The sequence below is a fragment of the Chlorocebus sabaeus genome, chromosome 26 (genome assembly GCF_047675955.1).
Source record: "Chlorocebus sabaeus isolate Y175 chromosome 26, mChlSab1.0.hap1, whole genome shotgun sequence".
NCBI lineage: Eukaryota > Metazoa > Chordata > Mammalia > Primates > Cercopithecidae > Chlorocebus > Chlorocebus sabaeus.
The window spans coordinates 54,999,427-55,010,427 of NC_132929.1; the positions used below are offsets into that span (position 1 = coordinate 54,999,427).

Consider the following 11,001-nt stretch of genomic DNA (forward strand, 5'->3'; position numbering starts at 1 on the left):
TTCAAGTGATTCTCCCGCTTCAGCCTCCCAAGTAGCTGGGATTACTGGTGCGTGCCACCATGCCCGGTTGTATTTTTAGAAGAGACGTGGTTTCACCATGTTGGCCAGGATGGTCTCGATATGCCCGCCTCGGTCTCCCAAAGTGCTGGGATTACAGGCGTGAGCCACCGCGCTCGGCCTTTGTTTTTTTCTTACGAAGTAGTTTCCCTCATTAACTGGGACTGTTTGGCTACTGTGAAATCGTTTCTACTGGAAAACAGAATGAATCTTTATTTCTTTGTTTTAGTAGGGAGAGGCTTGGAATAATGGTCCGTTCCCACATTGAGGTTCCAATCACTTTTTAGTTTTGAGCGTGAGCAAACTCTCTACGGTATTTTCAATTACTCGCTGAGACTGCTTTAGTTTTCTAATCTCTTGTGTGAACACCATGGTATGTCTTAGTTGAACCACTGTCATGCCAAAGAAAAGAATTCCGAAAATCTCTAAGTCACAGGATCTCAAGAGGCCAGCCAGCTCTGCAGCTGGGTTTTCAGTTCCAATCGTTTCCAGAGAGTGTGCAGGACGTTTCTCCCGAGCCTTCTTTTGCAGTGGGCCACGAGGGTGCTGAGAGCATCTCCGGTCCCCGCGCTGCAGGGGGTGGGCGCTCTGCCGGCGGGAATCTTTAGGATGAACTGGAAGCACCCCCACATTCACTCCTATTCTCCAGGCTGGAGTCGGCATCGCCTTCCTTGGCCCGCCTTACCTTTAAGGAAACGGAAAGGTGCTGACCACTAGAGGGCTGTTTATACATTTTTATTAAACAACAGAAGTTTGTGCGCACAGAATCAGACATGAAACACAAGTTTTAAAAGTCGTGAAAAACTTTGCAAAAAATACATATATATGTATATAAAATGGAAAGATCGTTTAATACGAAATGCAATTTCTTGGAGCAAACCAAAACAATCTTATTCCTTTGAAAAGATCTAGAAAGAACACTTCTCCGCAACTGCCCGGCTAGCTCAGTCGGTAGAGCATGGGACTCTTAATCCCAGGGTCGTGGGTTCGAGCCCCACGTTGGGCGGTGTTCATTTTGCTTTCATTTGACCAACTTCAGGTCCCATCAATGTTAGTAATTTCACCAGTTTCAGTTCTCATCAACGGTAGTAACAGACTTCAGCCTGGATGGTCCTATTTTCAAATAATTCCATACATACAAAACTACTAAAAATTAACTTAAAAAAGGAAAAATGGGCCGGGCGCGGTGACTCACGCCTGTAATCCCAACACTTTGGGAGGCCGAGGACGGTGGATCAAGAGGTCAGGAGTTCGAGACCAACTTGGCCAATATGGTGAGACCACCCCCCCACACCGTCCCCCTGACCCCGCACCGTCCCCCCACCCCGCAACGTCTCTACTAAAAATACAAAAATCAGTTGGGCGTGGTGGCGAGTGCCTGCAGTCTCAGCTGCTCAGAAGGCTGTGGCAGGAGAATCGCTTGAACCCAGGAGGTGGAGGTTGCAGTGAGCCGCGATCCGGCCGTTGCACTCCAGCCTGTGCGACAGGGCAAGACTCCGTCTCCAAAAAAAAAAAAAAAAAAAAAAAAAAAAAAAAAAGAACAGTGAAACCAGAACATTTCATCTTGTAAATTACACAGTTAAAGGCTATCTGCCATAGAAAAGTATTTGTTGCTAAGTGGCCTGTTTGAAGGGCAGCCGAACGCCAAAGCTTAGGGCATAAGAAGACATTAAAATTCACGAAATTGTAGAGTTCATAATATTGCCGAAGTAATGTCTGTTAAAACGTTTGAAATATTTTTTACTTGATATTATGTGATATTGAAGATTAGTTTGGAGAACAATTCTGCATATTTTTAAACCACCGTTAAGATTGTTTTAGTGATGAACAAATATGGTGGTTATTGTGAGCAGAGCCTTAGAACTTTTTTATCCTTTTTTTTTCTTCTGAGTGCTTCTATGTAGATACCCTTTTTTCCTTCTTTCTTTCTTTTTTCTTTTTTTTTCTTTTTTCTTTTTTTTGAGACGAAGTCTGGCCTTGTGACCCAGGCTGGAGTGGAGTGAGTCGATCTCGGCTCACTGCAACCTCCACCTCCCGGGTTTTCAAGCGATTCTCCTGCCTCAGCCTCTTGAGCAGCGGGAACTACAGGCACAGGCCACCACACCAGGCTAATTTTTGTATTTTAGTAGAGACGAGGTTTCACCATGTTTGCTAGGCTGGTCTTGAACTCCTAACTTTGTAATCCACCCGTCTTGGCCTCTCAAAGTGCTAGGATTACAGGCGTGAGCCACCGCGCCCGGCCAGAAGCTCACTTTCTTTGAGCAAAACTATTGTATGTTGACAGTTCCAAGTTTTTTCCTCTATCTAAATATTTTTAGTCATTCCTAGCAATTCTCAAATGTTCTCCACAATTACTATATGTAATCTCATCAATTCAAAATACAGTTTCAGACCTTGAAGAAAGATATTAAAAAATTTCAGCATCTGGCCGGGCGCCGTGGCTCACGCCTGTAATCCCAGCACTTTGGGAGGCCGAGGCCGGCAGATCACGAGGTCAGGAGATCGAGACCATCCTGGCTAACACGGTGAAACCCCGTCTCTACTAAAAACACCAAAAAAAAAATTAGCCGGGTGTGGTGGCGGGCGCCTGTAGTCCCAGCTACTCTGGAGGCTGAGGCAGGAGAATGGCGTGAACCTGGGAGGCGGAGCTTGCAGTGAGCCGAAATTGCACCACTGCACTCCAGCCTGGGAGACAGGGAGACTCTGCCTCAAAAAAAAATTTTCAGCAAATTTCAGCATCAGAAATGAAGATACCCAAACACCCCCATTATTACAGATGCATAATTAATCTCTAGGTGATGGGAGGTGAGGTGAATTTTTTATTTTTGTTTTTTAACTTTTTTTCTGAGACAGAGTCTCGCTCTGTTGCCAGGCTGTAGTGCAGTGGCCTGATCTCGCTCACCGCAACCTCTGCCTCCCGGGTTCAAGCGATCCCCCTGCCTCAGCCTCCTAAGTAGCTGGGACTACAGCTCGCACCACCACACCCGGCTAGCTTTTTGTATTTTAGTAGAGAGGGAGTTTCACCATGTTGGCCAGGATGGCCTGGAACTTCTGACCTCGTGATCCAACTGCTTCGGCCTTCCAAAGTGCTGAATTACAGGCATAAGCCACCGCGCCAGGCCCGTATTTTTCAGAGAAGTAAACCAGGTGGGAAAAAAACCAAATTGGTAAATTGATGAAAGGTCAATGAAAATGTTATATATTAATTTAAAATAGAAGAGTGGGGTTACTTGTGTCCCCTCCAAAATTTATATTTAAAGCACTAACCCTCAGAGCCTCAGAATGAGATCTTATTTGGAAAAAGCTCTGTTGTAGATGTAATTAGTTAAGATGAGGTCATACCAGAGTAAGGTGGCCTCCTAATCCATTATAACTGGCATTTTTATTTAAAAAAAAAAAGGGGGGGTGGGATTTGGAAAAAGACACACAAACCCAGACATCAACATCTGGAAACCTGGGAGAAAGCCATGTGCAGACGAAGGCAGAAACTGAGGTAATGCTTCTGCAAGCTAAGGAACACCAAATGCTCCTGCAAGCTAAGCAACGCCAAAGATTGCCAGCAAACCACCAGAAGCTAGGGGACAGGAATGGCACAGATTCTTCCTCACAGTCCTCAGAAGGAACCAAACCTACCAACACATTTATATGGGATTTCTAGCCTCTAGAACTGTGAAATAATAAATTTATGTTTGGCAGTCCCGGGAAACTAATACAATCAGTATTCCAGTTGGGAGGTAACTTTGATTTTAAATTTTATTTTTTTTATTATACTTTATATTAAGTAATTGTCATCATCTTCACTCTCAAAAAGTCTTTATGAGAAGCAATAGTTTTTTTTTTTTTTTTGATGCAGTCCTAAATTAAGGTCAAGGGAGGAAGTTAGGATCACTGAGCCTTCAGAAGTAGCATTTTAACAAGCTTAATCTTAATGGATATTTTTTCTTATTGTTAGCTGATGATTCATTATGTTGAGTAGTGACTTATTGCTATTTGTACTAAAAAATGCAAAGATATACCACGTCAAATACATTTTATTCTCCCATGGAACTCATATTTGAAGATTTTATGTTCAATTAACCTATAAATGAACACTTTAAGACAGTCTGCTAATTCAATGTAGTCCAGTTTCTTCAACAAGTAAATGGCAAAAAAAGAGAGAGACAGAGATATCTTAATGAAATGAAATGTGTGGATTTTGTTTCCATCTTGATTTGAACCAGTCATAAAGAAACATCTATGAGACAATCAGGGAATCTGAACACAGACTGGGTACTTGAAGATAAGGAGTTGTTTGCAATTAAATGCAATAATGTCATTTAGAGATACATACTATTGTTTATGAATAAAATAGACACGATCTCTGGAATCTGGGTATATGCATTTTTCGGGGGAGAGGAATGAAGAGATATCAATGAAACAAGATTGGCCACATGTTAATAATTGTAGAAGCCGAGTGACCCACACAACAGAGTTCATTACACTATCACCTCTGCTATTGTATATGTTTACATTTTTCCATAAATTTAAATACCATTAGATTATGCAAAAACAAAACTGTCTTAACCTCTGTAGCCCAGTGATCACACTTAGCATCACTAACAGTGGGACAACCAGATATCATGTGCCTACTGATGTAATTTTATGAGAACTGCACAGCGTCACCTTTAAAATATTCTTGTCGGGCCGGGCGCGGTGGCTCAAGCCTGTAATCCCAGCACTTTGGGAGGCCGAGACGGGCGGATCACGAGGTCAGGAGATCGAGACCATCCTGGCTAACACGGTGAAACCCCGTCGCTACTAAAAAATACAAAAAACTAGCCGGGCGAGGTGGCGGGCGTCTGTAGTCCCAGCTACTCGGGAGGGGAAGGCAGGAGAATGGCGTGAACCCGGAAGGCGGAGCTTGCTGTGAGCCGAGATCCGGCCACTGCACTCCAGCCTGGGTGACACAGCGAGACTCCGTCTCAAAAAAAAAAAAAAAAAAAAAAAGAATTAAAATATTCTTGTCGAAACACTCAACTTAGATCTAATCAAGTCTTTAGACCTAACTTTACATTTATAGGAAATGTAAGTAACAAGTAACACTGAGTAAATAATCGGGTGAATTCAGAACGTCAGACATTCAACAAAGGCTTGGGCTCTTCAGAAAGCAAATACTAATACTAAACAAAGACTAATACCACTACTAATAAAGGGTATGTGTAGGGGGGCAGACTGTATTTGAGCCAAAGGCTTCCCCTCCAGCCCCATTGACCGTCTGGTGAAGCCAGTGAATTCTCTTCTCAGAATGTCTTAAATGCATTAAAAAACAAAAACAAAACAAAACAAAACAAAAAACACAAGATTATTAACAAAACTACATCGAAATACAGTTACCAAAATATTTAACAGTACAATATGGTAATACACATGTTCCATTATTAATGCATTAAATAACAAGATCTAGCAGCAGGTCCAATAACTACAATAGTTTTATTTTATTTATTTATTTATTTTGAGATGGAGTCTCGCTTTGTCGCCCAGGCTGGAGTGCAGTGGCAATGGCGCAATCTCAGCTCACTGCAACCTCCACCTCCCGGGTTCACAGCATTCTCCTGCCTCAGCCTCCAGAGTAGCTGGGACTACAGGCGCCCGCCACCACACCCGGCTAATTTTTTGTATTTTTCGGAGAGACAGGGTTTCGCTGTGTTAGCCAAGATGGTCTCCATCTCCTGACCTCATGATCCGCCCGCCTCGACCTCCCAAAGTGCTGGGATTACAGGCGTGACCCACTGCACCCTGCCTAGGAAATGCTAAATTTTAATTAGAATTTGGTGAAAATTAAAATGTAATTTTTGCCTCATCCAACTTCATGGACCCTTTCAATTGTATCCACGGATTCCTAGCTTAAGACCTTCTGCTCTAGGTTTAAAAAGACAAGCTATTTGGCTAGGCTTGGTGGCTCAAGCCTGTAATTCCAGCACTTTGGGAGGCTGGGGAAGGTGGATCACTTGAGGTCAGGAGTTCAAGACCAGCGTGGCCAACATGGTGAAATCCCGTCTCTACTAAAAACACAAAAATTAGCTGGGCGTGGTGGTGTGTGTCTGTAATCCCAGCTACTCTGAGGCAGGAGAATGGCTTGAACCCAGGAGGCAGAGTTTACAGTGAGCCGAGATTTGAGACTCTGTCTCAAACAAAACAAACAAACAAAAAAACAAGAGATTGCTCAGTTCTGAGGCATAATTTAAAAAAAAAAAAGAGAGAGAGAGTTTAGCTGCGAGCAGTGGCTCACGCCTGTAATTCCAGCACTTTGGGAGGCCGGGGAAGGCAGATCACCTGAGGTCAGGAGTTCGAGACCAGCCTGACCAACAGGGAGAAACCTCATCTCTACAAAAAAATACAAAAATTAGCCAGGCGTGGTGGTGCATGCCTGTAATCTCAGCTACTCAGGAGGCTGAGGCAGGAGAATAGCTTGAACCTGGGAGGTGGAGGTTGCGGTGAGTTGAGATCGTGCCATTGCACTCCAGCATGTGCAACAAGAGCGAAGCTCCGTCTAAAAAAAAAAGAGAGAGAGAGAGATGTAACAATCAAATGCAATACATTGTCATTTAATGGGTCTTGTTTTGAAAAAAGGATGACACAAACAAGTGAGGAAATTTGGAGTACTGCATAATTTTAGAAAACAATTGTTATTCCCCATTGACATAGGTTTCTAACAGCAACAAGGTGAAAGCAGACGGCTTGTTATTGTGCTGGATGTGATATGGTATTGTGGCATGTAGAAAATGCTTATTGTGGAAGTACATACTAAAGAAACCAGGTGTGAACGGTCATTATGTGTTTACACACACACATACATACACCACATAAATATATGTTAATATAAGGCATATATGGGGAAATGTTCACAGCTGCTTAATGAAGGTGACATAAAATGTCTTTTTCTTCCTGTTTTTTTGTGTTTTTTTTTTAATTTTTCTGAGATGGGGTCTTGCTCTGTCGCCCAGGCTGGAGTGCAGTGGCACAATCTCGGCTCACCGCAACCTCCGCCTCCAGGGTTCAAACGATTCTCCTGCCTCAGTCTCCTGAGTAGCTGGGACTACAGGCATGTGCCACCGCGCCCGGCTAATTTTTATATTTTTAGTAGAGACGGGGTTTCACCATGTTGGCCAGGATGGTCTCAAACTCTTGACCTTGTGATTCACCCACCTTGGCTTCCCAAAGTGCTGGGATTACAGGCATGAGTCACCGCAACCTGGCTAAAATGTATTATGCTTTTTGCTTTTCTGTATGTTTGAACTTTTCACAATAAAATCTTAAAAAGTGACTTTAAAAATTTTTTTATTGAGGTATAATGTAGATTTCGTAAAGTGCATTACTAGTAAGTGTACAGGTTGATGGATTTTTACATGTGTATAACATGTAACACCATCTAACCACACCAGATTAAGATACAGAACATTTCTGTCACTGTTCTGTAGTTTCCTAGTGCCCCTAATTTCTAACACTATTGATAAAGTATGTACTCTTTCATGTCTGGTTTCTTTTGTACAACATGAGTTCCTGTTATATTAAAGCCGGTTTTCATGCAGGGCGCAGTGGCTCACACCTGTAACCCGGAACTTTTGGAGGCTGAGGCAGGTGGATTGCCTGAGCTCAGGAGTTTGAGACCAGCCTGGGCAACACGATGAAACCCCGTCTCTACTAAAATGCAAAATATTAGACGGGCATGGCAGTGTGCACCTGTAATCCTACCTACTCGGGAGGCTGAGATACGAAAATCGCTTAAACCGGGGAGCAGGAGTTTGCAGTGAGCCAAGATCATGCCATTACGCTCCAGCCTGGGTGACAGAGTGAGGCTCCATGTCAAAACAAAAACAAACACCAGTTTTCAGAGACTCCATGATACCATGTTTGTCAAGAATGTGGAAAAACAAGTCTTTTTTCTTAAATTGCTAGTTGAAATGTAAAACGATGAAACCGCTCATAAGGCAATTTAAAATGCCCACATTCTTTGACCTAGTAATTCTACTTCTAAGATCCTAAAAAAATAAAAGCAAAGTGCAGAAGGCAGGCATGGTGGCATGCATCTGTAGTCCCAGCTACTCTGGAAGCTGAGGCGTGAGGACTGCTTGAGCCTGGCTATACTGACACGCTACCCTGGACAACATAGTGAATAGTGAGACCCTGTCTCTTGAAAAAGAAAGAAAGAAAAAGTAATGTGCACAAAGATGAGATAAATCTTGAAATATTTATACTATGATATGTCAAAAGCTATTGAAAACGTGAAGTATTCATGTTTGTAATCCCAGCACTTTGGGAGGCAGAAGTGGAAGGATTACTTGAGTCCAGGAGTTGGAAACCAGCCTGGCCAACATAGTGAGAGCACATCTCTGCAAAAATAAAAGTATTAGTTGGGTGTAGTGACGCCCATCTGTAGTCCCAGCTACTGGGGAGCCTGAGGCAGGAGGATCACTTGAACCTGGGAGCTGCAAGCTGCAGTGAGCCATGATCATGACACTGTGCTCCAGCCTGGGAGACAGAGCAAGACCCTGTTTCAAAAAAAAAAAACAAAAACGGGTGAGATAGACCTATATGTAATTTGAACAATCTCCAGGACATGTTATTATGTTTAAAAAGAAAGAAATTGAACAGTATGTACAGACTATTTATGGTGAAAATAAATAAATAAATACACACATACATACATACATACATGCATACATACATACATAGGCCAGGCACGGTAGCTCACGCCTGTAATCCCAGCACTTTGGGAGGCTGATGCAGGTGGATCACGAGGTCAGGAGATTGAGACCATCCTAGCTAACATGGTGAAACCCCGTCTCTACTAAAAATACAAAAAATTAGCCAGGCGTGGTGACGGGCGCCTGTAGTCCCAGCTACTTGGGAGGCTGAGGCAGGAGGATAGTGTGAACCCAGGAGGTGGAGCTTGCAATGAGCTGAGATCACGCCACTGCACTCCAGCCTGGGCGACAAGAGTGAGACTTGTCACTTAAAAAAAAAAAAAAAAAGGGGAGAGAAAAATGCACACACCAAATGGTGGGAAGGTTAATGGGGAGAAATAAACGTGTTCCTTAAGTTTTGCCCTGTATTTTAGATTTCTCAATTGTTGCATCATGAACCCAAATATTTGAATATTACCTGCGTAATTAACGCATAAAGGCAAATAAGTTAACTTAAATACAAAAGCAGAAATAACACAAAGAGGGTTCTAGGATAAAAATAACTCCTCATGGATTCCCAAACAACTCATAACAGTGGTTACTTTGTAGGGGAAACTGGGCAGATGAGGGGTGGAGGTGGGAAAGAGACTTTTCCCTATTTTCTTTCTTTTTTTTTTTTTTGAGATGGAGTCGCGCTCTGTCGGAGTGTGGTGGCGCGATCTTGGCTCACGCCATTCTCCTGCCTCAGCCTCTGGAGTAGCTGGGACTACAGGCGCCCGCCACCACGCCCAGCTAATTTTTTGTATTTTTAGTAGAGATGGGGTTTCATCATGTTAGCCAGGATGGTCTTGATCTCCTAACCTCATGGTCTGCCTGCCTTGCCCTCCCAAAGTGCTGGGGTTACAGGTGTGAGCCACTGCGCCTGGCCCACTATTTTCATTTTTATATTTTTAAACTTTTGGATTAAAAAAGTATGTGCAGGCCGGGCACAGTGGCTCACGTCTGTAATCCCAGCACTTTGAGAGGCTGAGGCGGGTGGATCACCTGAGGTCAGGAGTTCGAGAACAGCCTGGCCAACATGGTGAAACCCTGTCCCTACTAAAAATACAAAAATGAGCCGGCCATACTGGTATGTGCCTGTAATCCCAGCTACTTGGGAGGCTGAGGCAGAAGAATCGCTTGAGTCTAGGAGGTGGAGGCTGCAGTGAGCTGAGATTGTGCCACTACACTCCAGCCTGGGTGACGAGTGAGACGTAGTCTCAAAACAACAACAACAACAACAAAAACTGGCCAGGCGCAGTGGCTCATGCCTGTAATCCCAACACTTTGGGAGGCTGAGGCAGGAGAATCACAAGGTCAGGAGATCGAGACCATCCTGGGCAACATGGTGAAACCCTGTCTCCACTAAGATACAAAAAATTAGCCAGGCGTGGTGGCATGCGCCGGTAATCCCAGCTACTCAGGAGGCTGAGGCAGGGGAATCGCTTGAACCCAGGAGGCAGAGGTTGCAGGGAGTTGAGATTGTGCCACTGCACTTCAGCCCAGCAACAGAGCGAGACTCTGTCTCAAATAATAATGATAATAATAATAAAGCATGTGTGTATTTTATATTCAATAAAAAATTTAAAAGTGTACAGGACAGTTTTGGTGGGGTGGGGTTCAAAGAAGCCCTTGTCCCTTTTCACAGCTTAGTAATGGTGTCCAAGGGAGGGAATACAGTCATGGGTTCTTAGTTTCTGTTTCTGGTTGGACCAGTAAAGCCCCTTCCTCATCCCTCTTTTCTACTTATTACTAGAGACTGAAACTAAAAACCATGGCTTCAGGGTGCTAAAAGCCTAAACAAAACAAAACAAAACAACAGCAAAATAAGGCAGGTTGGACAAGCTTGCAAGAAGTAGCCGTGACAAGATGGTGTATATTCAACTGGAATAACGAAGGTTTTTGTGGGTTTCTGTTGTCGAAGAAGGGGTTCTGTTAAAAAGACTGACGGAGAGGCCGGGCGCGGTGGCGCAAGCCTGTAATCCCAGCACTTTGGGAGGCCGAGACGGGCGGATCACGAGGTCACCCCGTCTCTACTAAAAAAATACAAAAAACTAGCCGGGCGAGGTGGCGGCGCCTGTAGTCCCAGCTACTCGGGAGGCTGAGGCAGGAGAATGGCGTGAACCCGGGGGGCGGAGCTTGCAGTGAGCCGAGATCGCGCCACTGCACTCCAGCCTGGGCGACAGAGCGAGACTCCGTCTCCAAAAAAAAAAAAAAAAAAAGACTGACGGAGAAATGGAAG

The 11,001-nt window shown here is 43.9% G+C and overlaps 1 non-coding gene across 1 annotated transcript; it reads left to right on the forward strand.

Annotated features, from left to right (window-relative positions):
- The first annotated feature begins 990 nt into the window (after positions 1–990).
- TRNAK-CUU (transfer RNA lysine (anticodon CUU)) lies at positions 991–1,063 on the forward strand. The gene has a single exon. It is a non-coding gene; the product is annotated as a tRNA-Lys (tRNA).
- Positions 1,064–11,001: the final 9,938 nt, after the last annotated feature.